At 46.8% G+C, this 14,961-nt stretch overlaps 1 protein-coding gene across 1 annotated transcript in view; it reads right to left on the reverse strand.

The window, feature by feature from the left end:
* The window catches only part of LOC306846300 (fibronectin type III domain-containing protein 3B-like), a 160,426-nt gene extending 157,830 nt beyond the window's left edge, over positions 1-2,596 (reverse strand). Inside the window, exon 1 of the mRNA XM_079379569.1 lies at positions 2,493-2,596. The gene's annotated coding sequence lies outside the window, so the exon portion shown is untranslated. The remainder of the gene's footprint in view (positions 1-2,492) is intronic.
* Between the last annotated feature and the right edge of the window lie 12,365 nt (positions 2,597-14,961).

Here is a 14,961-nt window from a genome sequence, read left to right on the forward strand (position 1 = left end):
ACATTGAGTTCACTGGATGTTATGGAGGCAGAGTATAAAATAGGAAGAATCATCCCTAGAAGAACTCTCTGAACCGGCACAAGACGGAACAAATCGAATTTTACAACATCTACTGTTGTAAACATCTACTGACCAATAAGTGTGACTAAGAGATGTGAAGTTGTTTCAAAGGGCACCAGTCAGAGAAAATCAGGGAGGTGGACTCTCCGCTGCAATTAGGAACAATCACAACAGATTTTATCACGCTGCACTGCATAACATCAGCACACATCAAAGCACAGAGCTGCTCCCAGGATGATGGGGAACTGCAGGGGGGAGGGTATGAGTGCATGTGCAGTATTTGAGGTGCCCCTGGGGAAACAGACCTCCAGCTCACCAGGTACAACCCCATGACCTTAAAGGAAGAGCACATTCCTGCAGCTATGCCCAATCAGGAAGTTTAACTCCCCATGCCAGCTCTCTCAGACTGATGAAACAATAGCTGTCGAAGCCGATCCATCAGATACTGGCTAAAAAATAAAACAGATATTTTGTTTTGAAAGAGTCTCAGAGATATGCTGATTGTGGGTCCATGGAAAACTACAGTTGTACTGCACTTTTTTGCACATTTTCCTAGCTAGTGCATACTTTTAAATAATGATTCTCAACTTTTTTGACTCCAAAGACCTCAATGTATATGTAACATTCAACAGCCAATCTTTGGTCACTTTTTGAAATTTGGTCACATGATCACTATCGTAAAATAAACCCAGACATGGTTTCCTGAAGTGTTTCGTTTGCAAAAACAGCTATTTAGAAAATAGATTAATATTAAAATAGATTTCACTTTAAATGGTTATATATACACTTGCAGACACTGAGACACAATATTACAACAGCTATGGAGGTCATATAGGTTTCCACAGTGGTTGTAGAGTGTTGCCATGGGGAACGGGCATTATTCAGAAATATGCTGTTGAATGCTGCGACTGACCAATCAGAAACAAGCATTCCAGAGTGTTGCATAATGCAAGCATAAAATGCAGCAACCCAATGTTTTATTTATAGATTGAATTTATGGCTCTTACAGAAAAAAAACAAAAAAACATTCCACTGGTCTCCATGGGAAGTATTGGAAAAATTCCTCTATGCTGAAAAAAAGGAATTAAAAAAAACTGAGAAATGAGATGCATACAGATTATTGTACCAGTATTTAATTGTTTTATATAGCTTATTTTAAAACATCTTGTGGCCTCCTCGGAAGTTCACCTATTGGCCCCAGTCCCTGGTTGAGAAAGTTTATAGACATAAGACGATAAGGAGCTGAGGAATGAAACAGCTTATTTTTCTGCAGCTATTTTTTTTTTAAATAAAACAATTTTTTTTTTCTGCCCCAGTGCAATAACTTACATCTTTAGAAAAAGTTATGAAATCCCTCTCTCAGCTGGAGAACTTAAACCTGATGTCATTTTCTGCAGATCACATTTCTCCTCTCACAGATAATGTGCTTCTTTCTCTCCAATAAGCCCTCTGGATCCAGGCAAGAGCAGAACTCGTATGGTACAAACTATTTTAAAGCGTTATTTCGGTGACCAACAACATCATCCAAGAGATTAAACGCAACCTTTAAAAGTATTTTTCCAGAGCTGCTAATTGTGCGCTTTAATTCCCAGCACGAAGGCGCAATCAGTACTTTCTGACGTTTGGGAAAACGACGCACGACGTTGCATTAAACCAAAACAATAAAAAGAAAGAAATACAAAGTCGAGATACTTTCTGCACAATATATGACAGAGCAACGACAACAGCACGCAATGTTCTCCTCCATAAACAGACACAGCTGTTGAAGAATAGGCTGTCTGGAATACTAGGGCATGATGGAGTTGACCTTCACTTCATCAATCATTATTCCCGAAATATTTGCCAAATATTATTCTGCGACATAATTCCAACTGCCTGCTTTGGAACATTATAATCTCAAAAGGAAAGACACCTGGAAAAGACTCAGCATCCCAAATAAATGCCACTTAAACAATTTGATACCAAGACTCGTGGATATAACAAAATACTTTCTAATAAAGCTAAAGTGTAGCGTTTTTATACAAATTGTAACGTTTACATAACAGAATGCGCTAACGTTACATAGAACTTAAACTCCCCAAAATTCCAAAGTTGGAATTTAGCGACGCAGAACTCAAACTATGTATTTTCTCGTAAACTGCGCCAGTCATTAGAAAGTTGCACGACGAGTTTTGAGCATTGTTGGGCAAATAACGTTTTCTAAAAAGAATCCATGCAAATCCGTCAGTTTTCCTGCGGAGCAATAAAGTTTTCCGTCTCTTCTCCTGTTTGGCCAACTAACCTAGACTCCCGGCGTCACCGCCATCCAGACACAAAAATGAACGCAACGCAACTTTCCGTTAGGAACATATTTTCATCGTTTAATTGGGAAAAAGCACACGAACTCGAACTGTGGCAAAAGATAGCGCTTATAAGCGATAGGAAACACTCACCTCACTGCAATAAAATGATCTTGAAAGAAACTCCAGCGCTCCACTTTCACCCCAGACACAACTTTGGCAATCCCTGCTCCAGTCTGCTCCACCAGCGCTCAGTCAGGGGGAGATTCCGCGGCCATGTCAATTAGGTCCCACAGCACATGTGAGCTTGTTCCTGCCCCCTTTTACCGTAAGCAACCATATAAACGAACTTCACAGAAGAGCCGAAGAGAACAATTCAAAAGACGATTTAACCTGAATACACCACCAGACACAGCTTTTACTATCCACAACAGCAGTAATAAGATCACTTTTACAGCGATTTATTCATGCTGTGTTCAATGGTTCGAATCTGATTAAAAGTTGTTTTTATGGATTGTTACAAGATTGCATATTGATTATCAGGTAATGGCAAAAAGTTGTTGTTTTTTAATGCAACTAGTGATTGATTTTTAAAAAAAGAAACACTTCATGTAAGGCTCTTTTTTGTCAAGATAATTTTTTTATTTGTGTGACATAGATTATGTGGTTATAAAATGAGGTTAGGCTACTGATTATTTATGTATCTATGTATTTATTTATTGTCATTTGTAAACAGAAATAATCTGTCCCACATTGAGTAGGCTATCTTGGTTTTGGCTGTCTCCTGTGGTTTGATGTTTGGTAACAGTTTACAGTAAGGTTCCATTTATTATTATTAGTTTACGAGGCCTATTTATATAATTTGTTAATATGAACAATGAAAAATGTTATTTTTTAATCTTAGTTAATGTTAATTTACTAAAATTGTATTAAAACCAAAAGTTCTGTCTGTTATTATTATTTAATGGACCTGAGCTAGCATGAAGTAATAATGAACGGTTTTATTTAACTAACATTAACAAACATTAACCCAATAAACACTGTAAAAAATTATTTGCTCTTTGTTAGTTAATGCATTAACAAATGGGACTGTTACTAATGTTTTTGTAATGGTCAAGCTGGTACTGACCACACAATCCAAAACACAGTACTGTAACCACTATTAAGAGAGATTTCCCCCAATATTCAGATACAGTAGATGATCAAAATGTTTACCAGTGATTGCGTCTTTACATTTTACCGTTAGACTCCCTAAATTGTTACAACCTTGCAGTTCTCCTGGATGTCATTATATTATGGGACACTGTTCGCTGCACCATCCTGTATTGGGATGGTTTTGCAGGTTTGCAGGCTTGTCTGCATGCTTGCAAGTCTGTCATCACAAGACAAATTTAGAAAATTAGATGGATCATTAAACTGTCATTCAAGTATGCAAACTATTATAAGTCCACTGCATGTCTGTGACTCATGGCATAATCATGTAGGCAGGTATGTAGGTTTTAAAATCTCAAAATCAGAGGAGCACAGCTGAACAAACTCAATGCCCCTTGTTCTACATTTCACTTCTCTGACAGTGGCAGGCAGGTCACACGGTGTAAATGTGTCTGCTGCCATCAGCAGGAGAGTTAAAGGAAGGGCAGGAGCACAACTACTGTTAATGTAGCATGTTTAGTGCTGCTTTTTATTAATTGCTCATATTTTATCGCGTGCTGTGATAACTGATCCACCATGCATGGTATTTTTCTCAAATTGCTGTCTGTGATATATAAATCAACACTCACATTATGGTTTAACACCCATTTAAAGGATAGTTCACCAAAAACACACACACACACCCCCCCCCCCCCCGTTAAATCATGAAAGAACTGTAATTAACCACATTATTTTAGAAAGCTGAGTTAAATTTCACTAGCCAAACCCAGACCTGATTACTGCTAGACCTGTTTAATCAAGAAATCACTTAAATAGAACCTTTCTGACAAAGTGAAGCATGCTTAAAGAGCAGCGATCTAAAGAAATTCAAGAATAGATGAGAAACAAAATAGTTGACAAATAGTATCAATCTGGAAAGGGTTATAAAGCCATTTCTAAGGCTTTGGGACTCCAGTGAACCATGTTCAGAGCCACTATCCACAAATGAAAAAAACTTGAGCGGCCGGCCTACGAAAATTACTCCAAGAGTGCAACAACGACTCAACCAGGAGGTCATAAAAGAACCCAGAACAACATCTAAAGAACTGCAGGCCTCACTTGCCTCAATTAAGGTCAATGTTCATGATTCAACAATAAGAAAAAGATGGGAGAGTTCAGAGGCAAAAGCCACTGCTGACCAAAAAGAACACAAAGGCTCGTCTCACATTTGCCAAAAAATATCTTGATTATCCCCAAGACTTTTGGGCAAATATTCTATGGACTGATGAGATAAAAGTTGAACTTTTTGGAAGGTGTGTGTCCCGTTACATCTGGTGTAAAACTAACACAGGATTTAATAAAAAGAACATCATACCAACAGTCAAACATGGTGGTGGTAGTGTGATGGTCTGGGGCTGCTTTGCAGCTTTAGGACCTGGATGAATTGCCATAATTGATGGAATCTTGAATTCTACACTCTATCAGAAAATCCTGAAGGAGAATGTCCAGCCGTCAGTTTGTGACCTCAAGCTCAAGCGCACTTGGGTTATGCAGCAGGACAATGATCCTAAACACACCAGTAAGTCCACCTCTGGCTCAATGGCTCAAGAAAAACTAAATTAAGGTTTTGGAGTGGCCAAGTCAAATTCCAAACTTAAATCCGATTGAGATGCTGTGGCATGACCTTAAGCAGTCCATTCATGCTCGAAAACCCTCCAATGTGGCTGAATTAAAACAATTCAGCAAAGAAGAGTGGGCCAAAATTCATCCATAGTCAGTGCTTGAAGTGGAAAAAAAGAAGTGCTGGTACTCATCCCCCCACCCCAATTTATTTATTTATATTAAATTAATAAGTACTTTTTAATAATTCACACTGTATAGTGCCACAATCAATCAATCAATAATTAAATAAAAGTTTTCAATACAAATTAGCACAAGTCAAGCTGCGATACCAAACAGGACCACAAGGAGACGCCAAAGACCACTAAATCAACTGCCTTTAATATACGGATCCATTCAGTCGCTAAATCAATTTCAATTCAGATAGCTTTATAGGCATGACAAAAACATACATTCTGTATTGCCAAAGCATTAAAACAACATAGAAAATGATTTAGAATTTCTGAACATTTAATAAAGCTTAGAGAAAATAATAGTAATAATGAAACTAAATAAAAGCATTATTATATAAACACATGGCTAGATATAGCAAAAAAAAAAGGCTAATACTGTTAATAAAATAAATAAAGAATTATAATAATCGATAAAAGATTATAGACATCATGTAACAACTGAACTTGGAAAATTGAACATTGTGTAGATTATATAGATGTGTGTAGCTCTAATGTGTGTGTGTTTGGGCTGTGAGTGAGTGTGTGTTTATTGGCTGTTTGTTTCTCTCTGGCTGTCTCTCAGGAGATGACAAGATGCTACAAATCTTGCAGCAATATTACAACATTTGGCTTCTTCGCCAAGAATGAAACCGAGTTTTTGAGTTGGATTACATGTGCTAAATTGGGGGAATATTTGATTAATTTTGGGGTAGTATTGGTCTCTGATATCTTTATATTTTGTGCATTCTGTGAGGAAGTGCAGCTCCGTCTCCGTCACTCCCAGGATGCAGTGCGAGCAGAGTCTGTCCTCACGAGAGAGCCAGGTCTGTCTGCGCCGGCCCGTCTCTACGGCCAGACTGTGTTCACTGAGTCAGACTTAAATCTCTGACCACCGCATAATCAGCGTGCATTATAAAACACTCTTGCTTTTAAACCAAATACACGCTGAAAATAATAATTTTACTGACATTGGATTGGATTGGATTGGATTCAATTTATTGTCATTGCACATGTAGGTACAAGGCAACGAAATGCAATAGAGAAGAAGAAATACAGCATAACATGAGGAAAGAGAGGAGAAAAAAAGTGTCCACGCACTGCGTTCTTGGAAGAGAGTGCAGTGTGAGAACAGACAAAAAACCTCAGCATAAAGCACAGTCAACACAGGAACATAACTTGCATAGTAATCCTAGTTCAGACGAAACAGCCATCCGGCCAGCCGCCATTACAGCGCAAACCCACGGACCCGTTAACACCTGACAGGATGAAGCGACGAAGGCGTGGGATGGGGTTAGGGAGGTGTATGAGTGTGTGTATGTGTAAGTTCGTGTGAGTTCGTATGCCTTGAAATCCGTTTCGCCAGCACTCCAAACCAGTCGACTCAGTTCGCAGGTTGTGATGCGACATAGCAATTGCCATGGAAACGTCCTTGGACAGAGCACAAGCACCCGACAATAACAAGGTGTTTTTGGGAGGAGGGAATGGAAGAAAGAGCGTCTCCCTGCAGTATTCACCGGAGAGTTGATACCAGAGCGGCCTTGCCAAGCCGTTCTGTTGTGGGAAGCCGGAAAGAGATAAGATTGTTTTGTCTTAGTGCGAACAGCTGTCTTCCAGTTTCACAGCTATTCTCATTGTCCATTCTGATCTCCATGTCCATCAATTTTTCATGACGGGCAGCCGTGAGAGGTTTTGGATAGCCAGTCCCGTCTCCTTAATTTTCTGATAATTTAGGGCAACGCCTAATCCAAATAGCAGAAACCCAGTTATCATTGTTCCGAATAAGAAGATGTCTTCAATGTCCTCCACGGAGAGAGCCGCCAGACACACGACCCGCCATCTCTCCCATGCGTCCATCGTGTAGCCAGCAGCAAACGTCCCAGCGGGACATTTCGGTTCTCCAGATCCCGCTTTCCTACTCGAGAAGATGGTGTCAATTGCATTTAGAGACCAATTGATCAGATCCATAATTTCGGTTTTGTAAATAGTGCAGCGAGAGTCTCTTAAGAAGGACAGGACAATACAAGAGAGCAAGCAGGGAAGTTCAGGAGGGAGGGAGGGAAGAAAAATGCGACCGCCTTCGAACAGAGCCAAACATCTGGAGGTAAGTCACTATTCTCTCCGTAATCGCTGATGAAATCGTCTCCGGTTACTATCGTAACCTCGGTTCCCTGAGAGCGGGAACGAGACATCACGGAGAATTCTCCGTTATGGGAACTCCTTCCCTTCAACCTTTCCTGAAGTCTTATTGGCTCACGCCAGTCAATGACTGGCCAATTGTCGCGAATCAAGCAACCGCGTACACATACTGACGAGCTCGAGGCAGTATAAAAGCGGCGCCCGCGACAATTACGTCAGAATCTGAAACTGAACACTGCTAACGTTAGCTGGTCGAGCAGCGAGCACGGCGACCTCCGTGATGTCTCGTTCCCGCTCTCAGGGAACCGAGGTTACGATAGTAACCGGAGACGTTCCCTCTCGAGCTTTCACGAGACATCACGGAGAATTCTCCGTTATGGGAACGATATTCAATCCCGCCGTGAGAAGGCTACGAGCAGCCTGTACAAGTTACACCCTCAGCGAAGATAGAACACACGCAACATTCGCACCAATAGCGACCCTCGTTAGGCAGGCTCACAGCTGATAGGTGGAGATAAGCCAATGAGCGTCTAAACCCCAGGTATACGAAATTTGCATATCTGGCCAGTAATAACGTGGCCTGCACTGAGAACAGGGCAGAACAGGAGCGACAACAGTATTGTAAGGAGCTGCACAGAGATAACTGTGTTAAAGCAGCATAACATAACACGACAATGGTTGCACAAAGTGAGTCAGACATGAATAACAGGGAGCTGCACTGAGTACAGGGCAGACAAACACCAAGCATAGAGGGCTGCACGGAGTAACTACTGTGCGAGGCAGCCACACACATGAACAGAGGTAGCAAACATGAATCAGTCACTCACCGACAGCACTTGGGAGGCTAAGGACTGAACGTCCAGCTTGTAAAACCTGGCGAAGTTATTCTGAGAAGACCAGCCAGCTGCCAGGCATAAATCCTGAATAGACATACCTCTCGACCACGCCCAGGAGGAGGCGATAGCCCTTGTTGAGTGAGCCCTAATATGCAAAGGGCATTCCAAACCTTGGCTCGTATAAGCAGCCGTGATAGCGTCCACAATCCAGTGGGAAAGTCTCTGTTTTGACACGGCCCGGCCCTTCGCACAACCACCGTAGCACACGAAAAGCTGGTCAGATTGCCGAAAGCTTGCCGAACGGTCAATGTAAATCCTCAAAGCCCTGACGGGGCACACCGAAGTCTGAGCGTCCGCGGCACGCGAGGACGATGACTCAGAAGACAGGGCAGACAACGACACAGTCTGCGTTCTGAAGGGGGTAGATAGTGATTTAGGCACGTAGCCCGGTCTCGGCCGGAGAGTGACGCTGCAGTCGCCGGGCCCGAAGCGAATACAGTTGCTGTCCACAGAAAACGCGTGTAAATCCCCTATGCGCTTAGCCGAAGCGAGAGCAAGAAGAAGTGCAGTTTTGAGAGATAGCTCCTTCAAATCAATGGATGCTAAGGGCTCGAATGGTGGTTGTGAAAAAGCTCTTAACACCACCTCTAGGTCCCAGGGCGGGACTGAAGGCGGACGCGGGGGATGCAATCTCCTCGCACCCCTAAGAAAACTCACCACCAGCGCGTGCCTACCGATCGATTGCCCGCCCAGCGGGGAACGAAACGAGGCAATAGCTGCCACATAGACTTTCAGTGTTGATGGTAGAGATCCGCCATCCAGTCTGTGCTGTAGAAAACGTAGAACATCCGACACGGTGCAAGTAGTCGGGTCAATATTAACATGACAGCACCATTTCACAAACACTCCCCATTTAAAAGCATACAAACGCCTCGTAGAGGGTGCCCGCGCCTCCAAGAGCGTGTCTCGCAAACGAGAATCTAAGGCGCTCAGCTCCTCCGACATCCCCGAAGCATCCACACATGAAGGCTCCACAACTCCAGGCTTGGGTGCCACACCGAGCCGTCCACCTGAGATAGCAGATCCTTCCTGATGGGGATCTGCCAGGGCGGTGCTACCAGCAGTTCCGTCAGGTCCGGGAACCAAGGCTGGTTCGGCCAGTTCGGGGCGATGAGTATCACCGAAGCTCGCTCCTCCCTGATCTTGCATAACACCAGTGGCAATATCTTGATCGGGGGAAACGCATACAGCTTGGCTGCTGGCCAGCACGATGTCAGCGCGTCCCCTTCCAGCGGGGAGTGAGACAGGGAGAAGAAAAGCGGGCAGTGCGCATTCTCGCTCGTGGCGAACAGATCCACCTCCGCTCTCCCGAAGCGGGTCCAAATCATCTGAACCGACTCGGGGTGCAACCTCCACTCTCCTTGAGGAATCCCCTTCCTCGAAAGCATGTCCGCCCCGCGGTTTAGGAGACCGGGGATGTGCGCTGCTCTGATGGAGAGAAAGTGACAGTCCGCCCATAGCAGAAGATTCGCTGCCTGCTTGCACAGAGCCCTGGAGCGTACACCGCCTTGGTGATTTATGTACGAGACCACAGACGTGTTGTCGGTGCGAATCAGTACATGCTGCTGTTCTAGATGCTGCCGAAAATCCTTTAGAGCCAAGAACACTGCTTCCAGCTCCAAGCGGTTTATGTGACAACGGCTCTGAGGTTCGGACCACAGCCCCGAAGCCAACATGCCCTCGCACACTGCTCCCCAGCCGCGAGTCGATGCGTCCGTTGGGACCACAACGCGCGATGTTACTAAGCCCAGGGGAACTCCCTGGCTGAAGAGATCTGGGTTGTGCCACGGCCTCAGAGCTTCGATGCAGTCGCGGGAGACCGTGATGCTCAGACGGCCCAAAGTCCACGCCGTCCACGGGACTCGAGATTTCAGCCATAGCTGCAGCGGGCGCATGTGTAGTAAGCCCAGATGACATACCGCCGAAGCCGAGGCCATGAGTCCCAGCAGCCTCTGAAATTCCTTCAAGTGAACAGAGCTGCCTAGTCTGAAATGGCGTAGGGAAGACAAAATGGCCGCCGAGCGCTCCCGAGAGAGGCAAGCTCGCATCTCCACCTAGTTGAAGCACACTCCCAGATATGTTATAGACTGACTCGGAACGAGAATGCTCTTCTGCATGTTGACACATAGCCCTAGAGACTCTAAGTGACGAAGCAGCGCGTCTATATGGCTGATTAGCGTGTCCCGGGACTGAGCCAAAATCAGCCAATCGTCCAGATAGTTGAGAACGCGCATCCCGCTCACTCTGAGAATCAGAATCAGAATCAGAATCAGAATCAGAATCAGAATCAGAATCAGAAAGAGCTTTATTGCCAAGTGTGTTTGCACACACAAGGAATTTGTCTTGGTGTTATAAGCTTCCAGTACAGAAAGTACAAACATAGTGCAGACAACATATAATTAAGGTGATAAAGAACACTAATGAAGAGAATATACAATAATTAAGAATAACAATAGTAATAAAAATAAAAATATACAGAAAAGAGACATGACCATAGACAGAACTGTGAATGTGCATGTGTCCTATGTGCAGATGAAGGTTTGATGGGTTATTTACAGATGTACAGTACCGGGGTGTGTTATGTGTTGTTCAGGTGGGATACGGCCTGGGGGAAAAAACTGTTCTTGTGTCTGGCTGTTCTGGTGCTCAGTGATCTGTAGCGCCGGCCAGAGGGCAACAGTACAAAGAGAGAGTGAGCTGGGTGTGAGGGGTCCAGAGTGACTTTCTTAGCCCTTTTCCTCACTCTGGAGGTGTAAAGTTCTTGGAGGCTGGGCAGAGGGGCACCGATAATTCTCTCAGCAGTCCTAACTGTCCGTTGTAGTCTTCTGATGTCTGTTTTGGTAGCTGAACCAAACCAAACAGTTATAGAAGAACATAGGACAGACTCGATGATTGCAGAGTAGAACTGTTTCAGCAGCTCCTGAGGCAGGTTGAACTTCCTTAGCTGGCGGAGGAAATACAGCCTCTGCTGGGCCTTTTTCGCAATAGAGTCAATGTGATTGTCCCACTTCAGGTCCTGGGAGATGGTGGTGCCCAGGAATCTGAATGACTCTACTGAAGTCACAGTGCTGTTCATGATGGTGAGTGGGGGGAGAGCAGGGGGGTTTCTCCTGAAGTCCACTATCATCTCCACAGTTTTGAGCGTGTTCAGCTCCAGGTTGTTAAGACTGCACCAGACAGCCAGCTGCTCAACTTCCTGTCTGTAAGCAGACTCGTCACCATCCTTGATGAGGCCTATGACTGTAGTGTCGTCCGCAAACTTCAGGAGCTTGACAGAGGGGTCCTTTGATGTGCAGTCATTCGTGTAGAGGGAGAAGAGCAGTGGGGAGAGAACGCAACCCTGAGGGGCGCCAGTGCTGATGGTGAGAGTCCTGGATGTGAGTTTGCCCAGCCTCACTAGCTGCTGCCTGTCTGTCAGGAAGCTGGTGATCCACTGACAGATGGAGGAGGGCACAGAGAGCTGTCTCAGTTTGTCTGAGAGAAGGTCAGGTATGATGGTATTGAAGGCCGAGCTGAAGTCCACAAATAAGATCCTTGCATAATTCCCAGGTTTGTCGAGGTGTTGCAGGATGTAATGCAGTCCCATATTGACAGCGTCATCCACAGACCTGTTTGCTCTATAGGCAAACTGAAGAGGATCCAGCAAGGGTCTAGTGATGTCCTTCAGGTAGGCCAGGACCAGTCTCTCAAGTGACTTCATGACCACAGACGTGAGTGCGACAGGTCTGTAGTCATTAAGTCCAGTGATTTTGGGCTTTTTGGGGACGGGAATGATGGTGGAGCGTTTGAAGCAGCGGGGGGAAAGCGCTGCATCTATGCACTTCGAAAAGGTGCGTGGGGCCAAAGCCAGCCCGAACGGGAGAACAGAGTATTGGTACGCCGTGCCCTCGAAAGCAAACCTCAGAAAGCGTCTGTGATGCGGTGATATCTGAATGTGAAAGTACGCGTCCTTTAAATCCACGGACGCAAACCAGTCCCCGGGGCGAATTTGCGCCAGGATCTGTTTCAGCGTTAACATCCTGAACGGACGCTTGCAAAGCGCTCTGTTGATGGGTCTGAGATCTAGAATCGGGCGGAGCCCCCCGTCTCTCTTGGGTACCACGAAATAGCGGCTGTAAAACCCACACTCCAGCTCGCTCGGAGGGACTTTCTCTATCGCTCCTTTTACGAACAGACTGCTTACCTCTTGTCTCAGAACTAGCGCGTTTCGAGGCAATGTTAGAGACTGCACCACGCCATTGAAACGGGGTGGTCTGCGTCTGAATTGAAGGGTATACCCGCACTTTATCACACCGAGTAGCCAGCGCGAGATCCCCGGAATAACTTCCCACGCGTCTAGAAACTGGCATAGCGGTTTTAACGGCTTGGTCGACGGATGCGTCGGCGAGTGATGCGCGACTATAACCTGTGTGGGTGGCGGCTCCGCACTGCTCTGAGGCGGGGCGAGCCGTATTGCTCTGACTGAGCGAGGAGGAAAGAGCTCTGTTTGTGAGAATGTATGCATTTTTATTGAATGAACAACCAACCCACAAACATTCGGACACATGAACTTTTGGCGCTTGGGAGCTGGGCCGCTCGCGCACTCTCCTCCTCTCTTCAGACCGTCAGGACGACGGCTTAGCAGCCGGCGGCGGGAGCGAGTCTCGTCGCGGGCTCCTCCGCTGGCCATGGCGCTTCCTCCCAGGACCCCACGCCTTCCTCCGGACATCCGGCTCCTGGCGAAGGACAGTAGCAGTCACCACCGCTGCCGCTGGTCTGGGGTTATCCCTCCGTTGGGAAGAGCCAGGTGCCGACGAGGACCTGGATCTCGCCGTCTGCTGTTGGAAAGCGCGCCTAGGCATGACGTGACTCATGGCTTTGACGCGCTTTTGAGCCTCCGCGAAGCGCTCAATAATGGACTCCACGGCGTCACCAAAGAGGCCGGAGGGAGTCACAGGAGCGTTCAGCAGCACCTTACGGTCCGCATCCTTGAGGTCAGCCAGGTTCAGCCATAGGTGCCTCTGAAGGACGACCATAAAACCCATGGCCTTACCCACGGCCTGGGCCGCTCGCTTCGTCGCCATCAGCGCGAAGTCTGTCGCCATGCGCAGATCCTTTACAGCCTCTGCAGTAAGGGCTCCGCCCTCCGCCGCCTGCAGGAGCTTCGCCTGAAAAACCTGCAGCACCGCCATGGCGTGCAGCGCGGAAGCCGCCTCGCCATCCGAGGCATACGCTTTATTAGCGAGGTGGGCAGTGGTCCTGCATGGCTTCGAGGGAAGGCTGATGTCCGAGCCTAGGGTCTTGGCTGCTGCAGGACACAGATGCGCAGCGACTGTCTCCTCGACGGGGGGAGAGCGCACGTACCCGTGGGCCTCCGCCCCATCCACGTGGGAAAAAATGGCCTGTGTGGCAGAGTGGACGCGCGCCGATTGGGGCGCAGACCATGTTTTCACCAGCTGCTCGTGAACGTCGGGGAAGAAGGGGACGGACGCCCTCGAGTCAGCCTTCCTTGTGGACCTGAAATACCAGGAGTCGAGCTTACTCCTGGTAGGCTCTTCCGGAGGACTCCAGGTAAGCTCCAACTCCTGGACAGCCTTCGACAGAACCCTCATGAGCTCCTCTTGGAGGTCTGGGGGCCCCATGCTGTCCGTCTGATCGGGCTCCGAACCCGCCCAGTCCTCCCTCTCCGAGGCTGAAATGGACATCGAGTCGTCCACCTCCTCCTGGCCAAAGGACACAAACTCCTCGATGTTGGGAGGAGGGCGGAAGCAGTCCTCGGGGAAGGAAACCGGGGAATGGGGCGACCGCTGGGTCTGGCGGAGCGGCAAGATGACGCTCCCGCCACCAGGAGAGGGGGGGCCCACCAGCGGCACGCTGGCGGCAGTGGGCCTCACCCCGAATAGCCCGCGAGCCATATCGCGGCGGATCCGGAGCACGCGGGCTGGCAGGTCCGCGCAGTGTCCGCAGGTGGACTCGTCCAGCGCCGCCTCAGCGTGGGCCAGGCCCAGGCAGGCGACGCAGTGATCGTGTTGATCTGGCGGTTCTATTGGTCCCACGCAGATCTTGCAAACTTTAGCCATGATGAATTCGACAGGTGAAGTAGAAGATTCTGACGTAATTGTCGCGGGCGCCGCTTTTATACTGCCTCGAGCTCGTCAGTATGTGTACGCGGTTGCTTGATTCGCGACAATTGGCCAGTCATTGACTGGCGTGAGCCAATAAGACTTCAGGAAAGGTTGAAGGGAAGGAGTTCCCATAACGGAGAATTCTCCGTGATGTCTCGTGAAAGCTCGAGAGGGAACGGCCGTGTTTTCTCTGCATTAGCTCTGTTTTGATCTTACTGTTTGAATTCATTCACTGGATCCTTGGACTTTCTAGGAGTTTACGGTTTAAAATGATGTGATTGCAAAAGCCTGCTTCTTTTCACTTGAAGATATGATTTTCGTCATAAAGTACTGATTCAAATTAGTAATCAATAATTAATTATTCTGTGACATGCTCTCCGTACCACACAATGAAGTAGACCGACTCTGCTTGCGTTCATTCACGTGATTGGTCGAGATGAGAGGTGATCCGCCAGGGTAGTGTGATTTACATAGTTTCTATATAACTTCTAATCATATAAGGGATCATATAGCTTAATCACCC

This window comes from Barbus barbus, assembly GCF_936440315.1.
Source record: "Barbus barbus genome assembly, chromosome: 26".
NCBI lineage: Eukaryota > Metazoa > Chordata > Actinopteri > Cypriniformes > Cyprinidae > Barbus > Barbus barbus.